Source organism: Macaca nemestrina, chromosome 5 (genome assembly GCF_043159975.1).
Source record: "Macaca nemestrina isolate mMacNem1 chromosome 5, mMacNem.hap1, whole genome shotgun sequence".
NCBI classification, from domain to species: domain Eukaryota; kingdom Metazoa; phylum Chordata; class Mammalia; order Primates; family Cercopithecidae; genus Macaca; species Macaca nemestrina.
The window spans coordinates 4,457,249-4,470,021 of NC_092129.1; the positions used below are offsets into that span (position 1 = coordinate 4,457,249).

At 46.2% G+C, this 12,773-nt stretch overlaps 1 protein-coding gene and 1 long non-coding RNA gene across 13 annotated transcripts in view; one reads left to right on the top strand and one right to left on the bottom strand.

The window, feature by feature from the left end:
- The window catches only part of LOC105487634 (putative T-complex protein 10A homolog), a 128,568-nt gene extending 125,209 nt beyond the window's left edge, over positions 1-3,359 (bottom strand). For 3 of the 12 annotated variants that reach the window (XM_071096217.1, XM_071096216.1, XM_071096218.1), the window contains exons 1-3: positions 2,576-3,355; positions 1,533-1,682; positions 280-494 (exon numbers count right to left, since the gene is read on the bottom strand). The gene's annotated coding sequence lies outside the window, so the exon portion shown is untranslated. Of the gene's footprint in view, positions 1-279; positions 495-1,532; positions 1,683-2,570 lie in introns of all 12 variants that reach the window. The other 9 variants (XM_071096206.1, XM_071096213.1, XM_071096210.1 and 6 more) reach the window with 6 other exon arrangements.
- Positions 3,241-11,803, top strand: LOC139363263 (uncharacterized). The gene is made up of 3 exons (XR_011623236.1): positions 3,241-3,364; positions 4,675-5,193; positions 11,052-11,803. It is a non-coding gene; the product is annotated as an uncharacterized lncRNA (long non-coding RNA).
- Positions 11,804-12,773: the final 970 nt, after the last annotated feature.

Consider the following 12,773-nt stretch of genomic DNA (forward strand, 5'->3'; position numbering starts at 1 on the left):
CTGAAGCATTATGAGATGTCTTAGAATTCTAGACATGAGACATGCAGCCTGGAGGCGGCTGTGCTTCTGCCTGCTGGAGCGCCAGCTGAGAGGCCTGATGTATCCAGTTCTTTAATCATGGGAACTTATGGGAAATGGAGATGATGGAAAGATAGGGAACCCCCCACCACCTGGAGCGTGAGTGATACCACGTCACCCAGCGATAAAATACACATCTTTACGGGGACGCTATTTTTACATAATGCAAACGACACAAAAACGGAAATGCACTTTTGGTACCAGAGTGTGTGATTCTCGCCCTGCGTGTCGGGACACTGCAGGTTTCTTCCTGGCTTTCCACTCTGCCACTGCAGACCTCTCAGCTCTTCTCAGAGCTCCAGGTTCTGCTTCCTCAAAGCATCTATTTGACTCTGTAGTTTTCTGTGAACATCAGCCCACAGAGACTCCTATCTCCCGAGCTCTTGGTGGAGTCTGGTGATCTGCTGCTGTAATGGCTGTTATTGGGAAAAGAACACCAGAAAATCTCTCAGACACACAACCAGCACATTCATCTGCAAAATACTTAAGCCCTCTCTGATGTAAGACCAACATCTTTCTAGACAAAAAGATACCCGATGAGATAAACAGGACAATCGCAGTCTTTTTTTTTTTTTTTTTTTTTTTTTGAGGCAGGGTCTCACTCTGTCACCCAGGCTGGAGTGCAGTGGCATGATCTCAGCTCACTGAAGCTTCAACTTCATGAGCTTAAGTGATCCTTTTGCCTCAGCCTCTGATGTAGCTGGGACTATAGGCATGCACCACCACACTTGACTAACTTTTGCATTTTTAGTAGAGATGGGGTTTCACCATGTTGCCCAGACTGATCTCAAACTCCTGGGCTCAAACAATCCACCCATCTCAGTCTTCCAAAGTGCTGGGATTACAGGCATAAGCTACCAAGCCTGGCCACAACTTTATTCTTATTAAGTAGTGTTTATTATGAGTTAGTCCACATACTATAACCAGATAAAGATGGTTAGTGAATTATGATTCTTTGTTAAAACACTACTACAGCAATAAGAGGCTGGTATTCTTTTTCCTTCCTTTTTTGAATAATAAGCAGGATCGTGATAAAGGTACAGCCCTGCACTGCGTGGCCCTGGCCACAGGGACCCGTGGCACTTTCATCAGAGCAAGCACTGTCCAACAGGGTCTGGTGAGGAAGGTGCTTGCTGGGATGATGTGAGGCATGTCAACCTTCTGATTTTCTTTAATGAAGTTTTTAAAGTCTGGTGCCTTCTTCTGGATTAAAGGAGCAAAGCTGGAATGTTAATATTTTCTTTAACTCCCTGCCCTGCCTCCCATCCACCAAGAGAGAAGGTTGCAGAGAGGAAGAGAGCCACGTGCCCCTCAGAGAGGAAGTTCAGCATCAGCATCCCAGGGTGGATCATTCCTACAGGGGCCCAGCGAGGGAAACTCCAATGACAGGCCTCAGGGACAGGAATCAGGGTCCCGCCTGGTGAGACTGACTGTCCCCACAAAGCTCAGCTCACCAGCATCTCCCTGGCATTGCCATCCTCCCTGGGGACTTCAGCTGCTGCAGCTGTCTTATCCATGGCAGCCCCAGCTCCTGGGCACAGGTCCTCCGGGTGAGTGCCCTCCTTAGGCTCCCCGGCCTCGAACTGACCTGACCCTCCAGCATCCTGGTTGGGAAGTGAAGGGCTACAGTGAGGCCTGAATGGACCCCCGCTACCCTGTCAGTGTGGGCTAAAGGCCCCAACCTCAACCTAAGGGCGAGCAGGAACCACAGCCGCTCTTCTCCCCCGGGGTCCTGTGCACATTCCTAAGCCTGAAGCTGACCAGGTGAAAGGACACCACAGATGGAGGGACTGAGTGTGAGCAGGATGTGAGCAGGTGTGAGCAGATGTGAGTGGGATGTGAATGGAATGGTCAGAGTGTGAGCGGGTGTGAGCAGGATGGTCACGGGGTGTGAGGACACAGGCAGACCCTCCACTGTGTTGAGTCTAAGTCTTGAACCATCAGATGTCTTTTGTGAATTCGTGGTGAAGATGTGGAAAGGAAACCCCTTTTTATAGGTACAGCATTTATGCCAGTTCTAGGAAGCTCACAGCAATCAGAAAACTAAAACAAAAGAGAAAACGCAAACCTTCCTGCAAGCCCGCAGGGTCCTCTCTGAAAGCCGCTCCCACCCCTGCCTCACCCTCTGGGTTTTAGGAAGCGAGTGACCCCAACAAAATCCCGACTGTTTGTTCATAAACTTCTCACTGTATACAAACCTGAGAATGAACAGTTTAACCACAGTGATCGCAGAAATGCTGTTTAAAAGAGAGTCTCCTGATGGAAGCGAATCGAAGGTCAAGAGCAAGACCTACCAGTAAGCAGATCCCTGGCCGTTCCCTCCCCGCGGGGACTGGGACAGTTTCTGCGGAAGTGGGCGGGTCCTCAGCCCTGAGAAAGCTCCTTCTTTCCGGCTCCTCCGAGGGGATACCCCAGTGTCCTTGACCCCAAACTCGTGACCCCTAAGTCCAGGGAAGACCCCTTCCCTCAGCCCCAACACCAGACCTCCTCACCTCACCTGATCCCCGCCAGTCACTTCTGCCGGGACCGGATCATCTGGGCCGTGTCCCCACAGCTGTCCCCAAGTCCTCCCGCCTCATCTCTGGAGACCAGGGAGCAGCAGACGGTTCCAACGGACTTTCTGTCTTAAAGGGGCATGAGCGTCTCACTCAGCATCACCACTGGACCAGCTCAGACAATAATTAAACATCCCAAACCTGCAATTCGAACAAAGAAGCTCGTCAGTGGAGTCCATCCATCCACAAAGGACATTGGAAAGAGTCAAACTGCTCCTTCTCATTGACAAAAACCATGTGTTTAATGTCAGGTCTTCAATATGCAACGTGTAGTAAGAGCTCATTTCTCTGAGCATACATTCTTGAAGAAATATAAACTTTCTTTGGATGTCAAATTATTTACTAGAAAAAAAATTTTATGAAGGGAAAATACTATATGTGAGTTTAAATAGGAGACAGGATTCAAATTTTCATCATTTCACAAAATGCATCTCCATCTGAATTGTCATGTGATTTTTGTGATAGAGAAGAGAATGAGGAGCAAGTGAGAGTCCATGTTCCTGTTAAGCCCTGGCCGTCCTTCTCATCCACATGCTGCCTGTGGAAAATACACCTGGGGCTCCCCTGAGCCTGCTTATGCTGTGTGTCACCTGGATAGTTCTGCAAGCGACTCATATGCAATAGGCAGTAAACAGCGACATCGTGAATGAATGAAGAAACTACCACAAAGAGGAAACAGAGGCACTTTTGTCCCTGAGCGTCATTCTAACCGTGGGAGCGTGGGTCCTGAGGTATGTGAGGGTGTGTGTGTGTGTCCTGAGGTGTGTGAGGTGTTGTGTGTGTGTCCTGAGCTGTGTGAGTGGTTGTGTGTGGGTCTCTGAGGTGTGTGAGGGGTTGTGTGAGTCCTAAGGTGTGTGAGGAGTTGTGTGTGTGTGTCTGTGTCCTGAGGTGTGTGAGGGTTTTGTGTGTGTCCTGAGGTGTATGAGGTGTTGTGTGTGTGTCCTGAGGTGTGTGAGGGTTGTGTTAGTTTCTGTGCTCCTCTCAGGTGCTGCACTGGCTGGTCTTGAACTTCTGGACTCACGCGATCCACCTACCTCAGCCTCTTAAAGTGCTGGGATTACACACTCTTTAAGCATGTTCTCTGTACAATATTTTGTAAAAATTGAGAATAAGAAAAGACATTGCCCCTTTAAACAAGGTGATAAGGCAACATACAAAAACTACTTAATCCACATTAGTGAGTACTTACAATAATTACATTCTAAAGTTTTTTTGTTTAAAACGAATTGGGAGAGCACATTATGCTCTTCAAGGTAATGAACAGAGAAGAATGTCCAATGATTGTTAGCCATCCCGATAATGTATTTACTCTATGTTGTGTTATTTTGTTTTGTAGTAGGACCCAAGTGATTAGAAAGGATATCACATAGTCAGTGACCAGCTAAGAATGAGTGCGGACAGGGGAAGAAGCTAACTTAGACCTAAAGGGACCAGGGGTCAGGAGACATTTCTAGATAAGCCACGCAGCCAGATAACATCAACCCATGGCTTCCAATACCAGTGCTGAAGAGGCCACAGAGGAGAGAGAATCCCGAGAAGGCTTTTAATATCTGAAAGTTCTTGTATTACAAGAAGTGGAAAGTTTCTTGATATGTGTATGAAGGCCAAGATTGAGATAGAGGTACTAAGGTGGGATGATACCACATTGAGGCTGGGAGTTTTACTTCTTTTAAGTCTTTCTGTAGGTATACCTCTGTGGATCCCTACCACTTCTAAACCATAGTTACAAGGCCAATAAATACATAGAACAATGTTCCTACTGCTCATGGGCCTCATGCTCTTCCTAATAGCTCTATCCAAACCCTTTATTGCTCATGACCTTGTGTCCATCTCATGCTATCTGATTATTCATGATTTTTCCTGGATCTGCTCGATATGAAATGTGGATACAGCCATGTTTGAAGAAACATGTTATAGGAAAAGAAACTCTGACCTCAGAATCTAAGGATTTGTATAATTTGGCCTTTACACAAAAGAATTATGTAATTTTGGACAAGTCCCTTAATACAGTATTTGAACTCAATTTTATTGCCTCTTCTAGGTCTAAACTCTCAAGTGTGAGTAGTAATTTGTGGCATGATAGTGAGGTGAAATGACAGAGGCTCATGACACATCATTGCAGAATATCCATTAGACTTTCACAAGTCACCGTCATGGATTTCAGGATCTGACTGCTCATCACCATGGGAGACATCAGGATCTGACTGCTCATCACCATGGGAGACCTCAGGATCTGACTGCTCGTCATCACAGGAGATGTCAGGATCTGACTGCTCGTCACCACGGGAGACCTCAGGATCTGACTGCTCGTCACCATGGCAGACATCAGGATCTGACTGCTCATCACCATGGGAGATGTCAGGATCTGACTGCTCATCACCACGGGAGACTTCAGGATCTGACTGCTCGTCATCACGGGAGACGTCAGGATCTGACTGCTCGTCACCATGGGAGACGTCAGGATCTAACTGCTTGTCTTCACGGGAGACGTCAGGATCTGACTGCTCGTCACCATGGGGGACGTCAGGATCTAACTGCTTGTCTTCACGGGAGACGTCAGGTACAGCTTAACAATTAGCTAAGGAGTTCATCTTACAGATACCTCTAATTACTACTTTAGCTAAAAGCCCCCATGAAAGACACAGGTTTACTCCATCATATGAACCCATGGTAAATATTCTGTGACCTGATACTTATCCAGTCAGAGCTCTGTTAGACATAACTAAAATAGTTGCCAGAAAAATGAAAATAATGCTCATAATATTAGTCTCGAAATACTACAAAATCATGGGACTTTTGAGTCATCAGTGAAGGTAAAAGCTCAATGCAACATGTTTCTATTCTGTTACTTGTTATATTCTAATTCATTAACTGTAAACTAACCGACAATCTCCAGTGCCCAGCACTGTGCAGGCCATTGCAAGGCTTAAAGACGAGTATGAGATGTGGTCCCGGGTGCCTGAGAAGTCAGGGCATAGTAAGAGAGACAAAGAGACTGCAGTAGGACAATTAGCATCTAGATATTAATAGCATGGTGCTGAGCAGAATATTTCACACAAGAGGGGACACCTTTCCAGGTCTTGAGCTGAGGCAGCTTTCTGTAGAATCAGAGAGAGAGAAGGGATATTTCCAAAGGAAGGTGGTCAACCAAAGCCCAGGAGGAAGCAGTGGGTGCCTCCTCACCTGTGTTTCTGCACCTGTGCTTCATCACCTGCGCCTCCTCACCTGTGCTTCCTCACCTGCGCCTCCTCACCTGTGCCTCCTCACCTGTGCCTCCTCACCTGCGCCTCCTCACCTGTGCCTCCTCACCTGTGCCTGCTCACCTGTGCCTCCTCACCTGTGCCTGCTCACCTGTGCCTCCTCACCTGCGCCTCCTCACCTGCGCCTCCTCACCTGCACCTCCTCACCTGTACTTCCTCATCTGCACCTCCTCACCTGCACTTTCTCACCTGCACCTCCTCACCTGCACCTCCTCACCTGTGCCACCTCATCTGCATCTCCTCACATGCACCTCCTCACCTGTGCCTCCTCACCTGTACTTTCTCACCTGCACCTCCTCACCTGTGCCACCTCACCTGCATCTCCTCACCTGTGCTTCCTCACCCTGCCTCCTCACCTGTGCTTCCTCACCTGCACCTCCTCACCCACACCTCCTCACCCACACCTCTTCACCTGCACCTCCTCATCTGCACCTCCTCACCTGCACTTCCTCACCTGTGCCTCCTCACCCGCACCTCCTCACCTGCACCTCCTCACCTGTGCCTCCTCACCTGCACCTCCTCACTTGTACTTCCTCACCTGTGCCTCCTCACCTGCACCTCCTCACCTGTGCCACCTCACCTACATCTCATCACCTGTGCCTTCTCACCTGTGCCTCCCCTCCTGTGCTTCCTCACCTGTGGGGAGCTGTGCAAAGACTGGCCCAATGGTAGAGGAGCTGTTCTTCAGGACATAAACCTGGAGGTATAGTATGGCTCAGATCATGATCCTTTCAAAATTCAGACACTCAACCTGGACTTAACATGGTCATCAACAGAATGGTTTTAAGTTTACCATGATGAAATTTGTAGATTATAAAACACTATTCTGGCAGAAGCATATAAAGAAATTGGAAGAGGAGGAGAGAGAAGCCAAGCCCAGTTAGGAAACCACTTAGTAATCCAGTCATGAGGGAAAAAGGTCTAGGCTACCAAGTTTACATATTTAGTGAATAAAATGTGTGATAGACAGAATAATGGTCGCCAGAGATGCCCACATCCTAACCCTTGGAACTTGGAAATATGTCACCTTACAAAAGGGACTGTGGGGTGCTGAAGTCAAGGATCTCGAGATGGAGGGGTTATCCTGGATGATCTGGGCGGGCTCAATGTCATCACTAGGGTCTTTACATGAAGGAGGCCAGAGGGTCAGAGTCAGAGACAATGTGACAATGAAAGGAGGGCAGCCGGGTGTGGTGGCTCATGCCTGTAATCCCAATAGTTTGGCAGGCTGAGGTGGGTGGATGACTTGAGGCCAGGAGTTCAAGACCAGTCTGGCCAACATGATGAAACCGCATCTCTATGAAAAATACAAAAATTAGCCAGGTGTGGTGGTGCACACCTGTAGTCCCAGCTACTTGGGAGGCTGGAGTGGGAAGATCACTTGAGCCTGGGAAGCAGAGGCTGCAGTGAGCCAAGATAGTGCTGCTGCATTTCAGCCTGGGCAGACGAGTGAGACCTTGTCTCAATAAATAAATAAGGAAAGAAAGAAAGAGAGAAAAGAAAATAAAGAAAGAAAGAACAGAAGGAAGGAAGGAAGGAAGGAAGGAAGGAAGGAAGGAAGGAAGGAAGGAAGGAAGGAAGGAAGGAAGGAAGGAAGGAAGGAAGGAAGGAACAAAAAGGAGAAAGAAAGAAAAAGAAAGGAAGGAAGGGAAGGGGAAAGAAGAAAGAGAAAAAGAAGAAAGAAAGGAAGAAAGAGAGAAAGTAAGAAAGAAGAAATAAAAAAGGAAGAAGAAAGAAAATAAAAGGAAAGAAAGAAAAAGAAAGAAAGAAAAGAAAGAAAGAGAAAGAGAGAAATAAAGAAAGAAAGAAGAAATAAAGGAAGAAGAAAGAAAAAAGGAAAAGAGAGGTTTGAGAAGGCTCCACTTCTGCCTGAAGAGAGGAAGGGACCAGGAGCCCAGGAGCTCTCAACCTCAGAAAAGGCAAGAAAGCAGAGCCCACTTCCAGCCTCTGGAAGTAACGAGCCTGCCAAGGCCTGATCTGTAGCTCCACGAGACTCAGCCAGGATTCTGACATACAGAACTGTAAGAGAACATATGATTGTTGTTTTAAACCACTAAGTTTCAGTACTTTGTTACAGCAGAAACTCTTTTTAAATGTACATTCCTAGGCCTTACCCACATAAATTCTGATTCAATAGTTCTGGGCTGAGAATATGAATTTGGAATAAGTGCCCCAAGTTACTCTGACCAAGTGCCAAGAATGACACTTTAAGAAAACATGACTGATGGTAAGGAACAGAAATATGAAGAAAGAGCCACCACTACTAACTCTAGGCGGACAGAAATGGAGGTTCCGGAAATCGATGAGGCTCTGATGATGACGAAGAAGCACCTGGGCCAGGATGGGTCTCACGTTTCCAGCCAGAGAGGAAGGAGGAGGCTGAGTGGCTGCACAGAGGAAAGGCCCGCAGAGGGGAGAGTCCCCTCTTGGTTGCACTGGGTCTGCAGCATGGCTGACCAGGTGCCCTAATGCAGGAAGCATCCGAAACTGTGGGCTCGAAGCTAAGCTACAAGCAGGATACTGAAGATACAGAGTCAACTCGCTGCACAAGTTTGATAGTCGAGGGGAAGAAGTTAGATCGGGTTATTGGAGTTACAAGGAGAGAGGGACAGGGCAAGGATCTGCCCACAGGGAACCATAGACCTAGAGGAGGAGAGAGGGCTGGCCAACAAAACAGCAGATTAGAAGAATCAGGGCCATGCGGGCCCTGAGGGCACCAGGCATTGCAGGAGAGTATTGTCCACAGCATTGGATGCAGTCGAGGATTCTAGGAAGATGCAAGGAGAAAAAAGACATGAATCAAGGGAACTTGGTCAAAGTCAAAGCAATAAATCTCCACAGGGTTTGTTTTCTTCATCTATAAAGTGAGAGATTTCAGTTAATTTCTGAGACCTCAATTAGTTCCAAAAAGCTGTGATTCTATGATTTCATAGACCATTTGTGGTTAAGGATGACCATTGAGGAAAAAACACTGAAAATAATATATAGTAATTGTGCCTTATAATCTCCTCAATAAGAACAATTTCATAAATCAGATCATAACATTCTTCAAATGCACTGGAGAATGTCTAGTTTACTGTGGCCAAGATGTTGTATTTTAGGGCACTATATAAAATGCTCCCTTGACTCCCCCACCCCACGGAAGATCTCAGGTTGAGGGGCCCTGCTGGCCCTGCATGAGGTCCTCTGGGAGCACCAGCTCCTCTTCTCCTCTCCTTTCCTCTGTCATAGTGAAGCTCTCTATTGTGGAAGTTGGCCATATTAGGGGCAGGCCCACCTCCCCCAGACATCACTCTCTGCCATCTGAGTATCAAGTCAGAGTCTCCTTCTCCCTGAGCCTCCCAAACTGTGAGGACTTATGTACGAGTGTCATTTCAGTTTTTGTATGACTATAGATACATGAAAATGAATATTTGATTGATAAAATCTGATTGTCTTTAAAAATTGTCCTGACCTCCAAGCCCTGGGGCTCCTCCTGACCCCTGTGGGAACCCACCACTTAACCATACAAGGGCCTGACTCATGGAGCATCACAGCTTGGGGAAGAAACGCCAGCCATGAGTCAGAGAAACAAAAATGAGGGCCTGTCCCTAAAATGCAGGATCCAAGGGCCTCGAGCTGGATGGAAATCAGGCAGCACTTCTCGGAATCCAGGCTCACAGAAAGTCAGTTTCAATTAGAATTTAAAACATCCCTCTTCATGCCACAACTCTTCAGGCCACTGACAAGGTGACAGGGCCACACTTTGTACAGGATACAAACATATTCCCCATGGATGGACAAAACGACCCCATAGCCCGTCTACACCAAGGAGCTGCACCTGTGCCCTGAGTAGCTGGACGCAATTTTCTATTTTCAGAGAATCCATCTTATGTTGTTCCTCAGCAAATTCTTCCAAAGTACTATTTTCTTTCCTCAATTCCTGGCCTAGCAAGTGTAGAAAGAATACAAAAGGAATGTAAAATATTCTTGGTTGACTTTACACTTAATTATTTAAAAGCAAACAGAAAAAAATAAAATCAAACACATGCAAAAAATTCTTCTAGAGCCTTTCACACACAATTCCAGTTATTGAAATCTTTCATAAAGCAAAGCTAATTAAATAAACAAAGATGTGGCTGAATGGATATGCATTATACTGTGCTTATGGTACTAAATTTTTCATGTTCTAAATATTTCAAATAACATTAATATGATAAGTTATATAAGATTACAGATTAAATGGAGGGGAAAAAGTCACAATGCAAATTATGTGTGCGGTAGCACCCAATTTGCTTCTTTATATAAAATACTAGGAGGAAATTTACTAAAATCTTAGCAAGAAGCTATCTCTAGGTAGCAGGATTACAAATGATGATTATTATTTCTATGTCACTTTACACTTTCCTATATTTTCTATAACAGAATACATTACCTTGATAATAAGAAACCAATTATAAATTTTAAAATTAAGTTACAGAATGGTGAGTTTAAACATGAGAAAGAATTGCTGTGGCAGAATCCTCAGCCCATGAGATCGAGTGCACAGGAATTGTGCCATTTGATGAATTATGTTCCTGTGGGAGCACACTCTCTGGGAAAGGGAAGCTATGAGTTATTTGCAATGTCAGACATCATTGCTGTGTTAGTCCATTCTCTCATTGCTATAAATAACTACCTGAAACTGGGTAATTTATAAAGAAAAGAGGTTTAATTGTCTCACGGTTCCACAGATTGCACAGGAATCATGGCAGCAGGGAGGCCTCAGGAAACTTACAGTTATGGTGGAACGTGAAGGGGAAGCAGGCACATCTTACATGGCCAGAGCAGGAGGAAGAGAGAGAAAGGGGCCACACACTTTCAATCAATTAGATCTCGTGAGAACTCACTCACTATCACAAGGAGGGGGAGAGGCTACACACTTTCAAACAATTGGATCTCCTGAGAACTCACTATCACGAGAAAGGGGAGGGGACACACACTTTCAAACAATTACATCTCCTGAGAACTCACTTACTATCATGAGAACAGCACCAAAGGGGAAATCTGCCCCCATGATCCAATCACCTCCTACTAGGCCCCTCCTCCAACATTGAGGATTACAATTCGACATGAGATTTGGGAGGGAACACAAATCCAAACCATATCATTGCTAACCCCCTGCTCACCTCTCTTACAGGTTCTGAGTTCCTGAATGTATCCTCCATCTACAGGAGAGAGGGGGCTCTGGTCCTGACTTGGCTTCCTCCTTTCTTTGCTGGTGGAAGCTGGGTTTCGATGAGTAACTTCTTCTGGCACACTAAGGTCTACTCACAGCAAATGTAAAGTCCTAGAGGTCGATGGCCTTGATGACTGCCTTTCCTGACCTGGTACTGTTTCTAGAGTTTAATTTAATACAAAGCAAAACAATTTTGATGATGGCCTCTGGCTGACTGCTGGAACCCACCATGTGCAGGAATTCATGACTGAGTGACAGCAGGGGCACTTCCCTCATCACACATGATGCACAGGCCACCCAGTGAGGCACCTCATCTCCAGGTTGACAGTTCCTGACTGACTCAGGTCTGCCACCTGGAAGAGCATCTGTAATTCTGTATTGTGGAACAGAAAACAATGTGCAGAATACATTCTTTAAAACAAGTACAATGCACGTGGAGGCACCTTTATCATATTCCACATTCTCAATTTTATTTTCTTTTTTCTTCTCTTCCATGGATCTTCCTATTTCTGCATCATGATGAGAGTGTTTTAATTTTTATAACCAAAGAGTACAATTTAGTATCTCATTTTAAATTATGGCGTCCCATACTTTACTTCTTCTTCCAAAAAACAATTACAGAAATTTCTTCAAATTCTAAGAAAAACACTGTGTCTTTCCTTTCCCCAGTATGTTCCCTATACCCATAGGAGTCCTTCAAATACTGCCTAAGTGTAGCAGGGTGAGCCACAGACAAAACTCCTCAGACACCGAGTTAAAGAAGGAAGGGGTTTATTCTTCCAGGGGCATCGGCAAGACTCCTGTCTCAAGAGCCAAGCTTCCTGACTGGGCAATTCCTGTCCCTTTTAAGGGCTCACAACTCGAAGAGGGTGCGTGTGAGGGGGTCATGATTGATTGAGCAAGCAGGGGGTATGTGACAGGGGGCTGCATGCACCAGTAATTAGATCGGAACAAAACAGGATAGGGATTTTCACAGTTCTTTTTTTTTTTTTTTTTTTGAGACGGAGTCTCACTGTGTCTCCCAGGCTGGAGTGCAGTGGCGTGATCTCGGCTCACTGCAAGCTCCGCCTCCTGGGTTCACGCCATTCTCCCGCCTCAGCCTCCCAAGTAGCTGAGACTACAGGTGCCCGCCACCACGCCCGGCTAGTTTTTTGTATTTTTAGTAGAGACGGGGTTTCACCATGTTAGCCAGGATAGTCTCGATCTCCTGACCTCGTGATCCACCCGCCTCAGCCTCCCAAAGTGCTGGGATTACAGGCTTGAGCCACCGCGCCCGGCCTTCACAGTGCATTTCTATACAATGTCTGTAATCTATAGATAACATAACCGATTAGGTCAGGGGTCAATCTTTAACTACCAGGCCCAGGGTGTGGCACCAGGCTGTCTGCCTGTGGATTTCATTTCTGCCTTTTAGTTTTTACTTCTTCTTTCTTTGGAGGCAGAAATTGGGCACAAGATGATATCAGGGGTGGTCTCCTTCCTTATGCCCAACTGGACATTCCCTGTCCAGAGCTTCCCCTTTCCCTCTGCCCCCTAGCTGACATCTCTTCATTCTCCTCTCTCCATGACACCTCTCTCCATAACACCCACCCCCACTGCAGGGGCACCTTCTAGCTAATTGTATCATATTGTTCTCTACAAGTCTGTTCCCACATTCGTCTTTCCCACTAGAACATAAGCCCC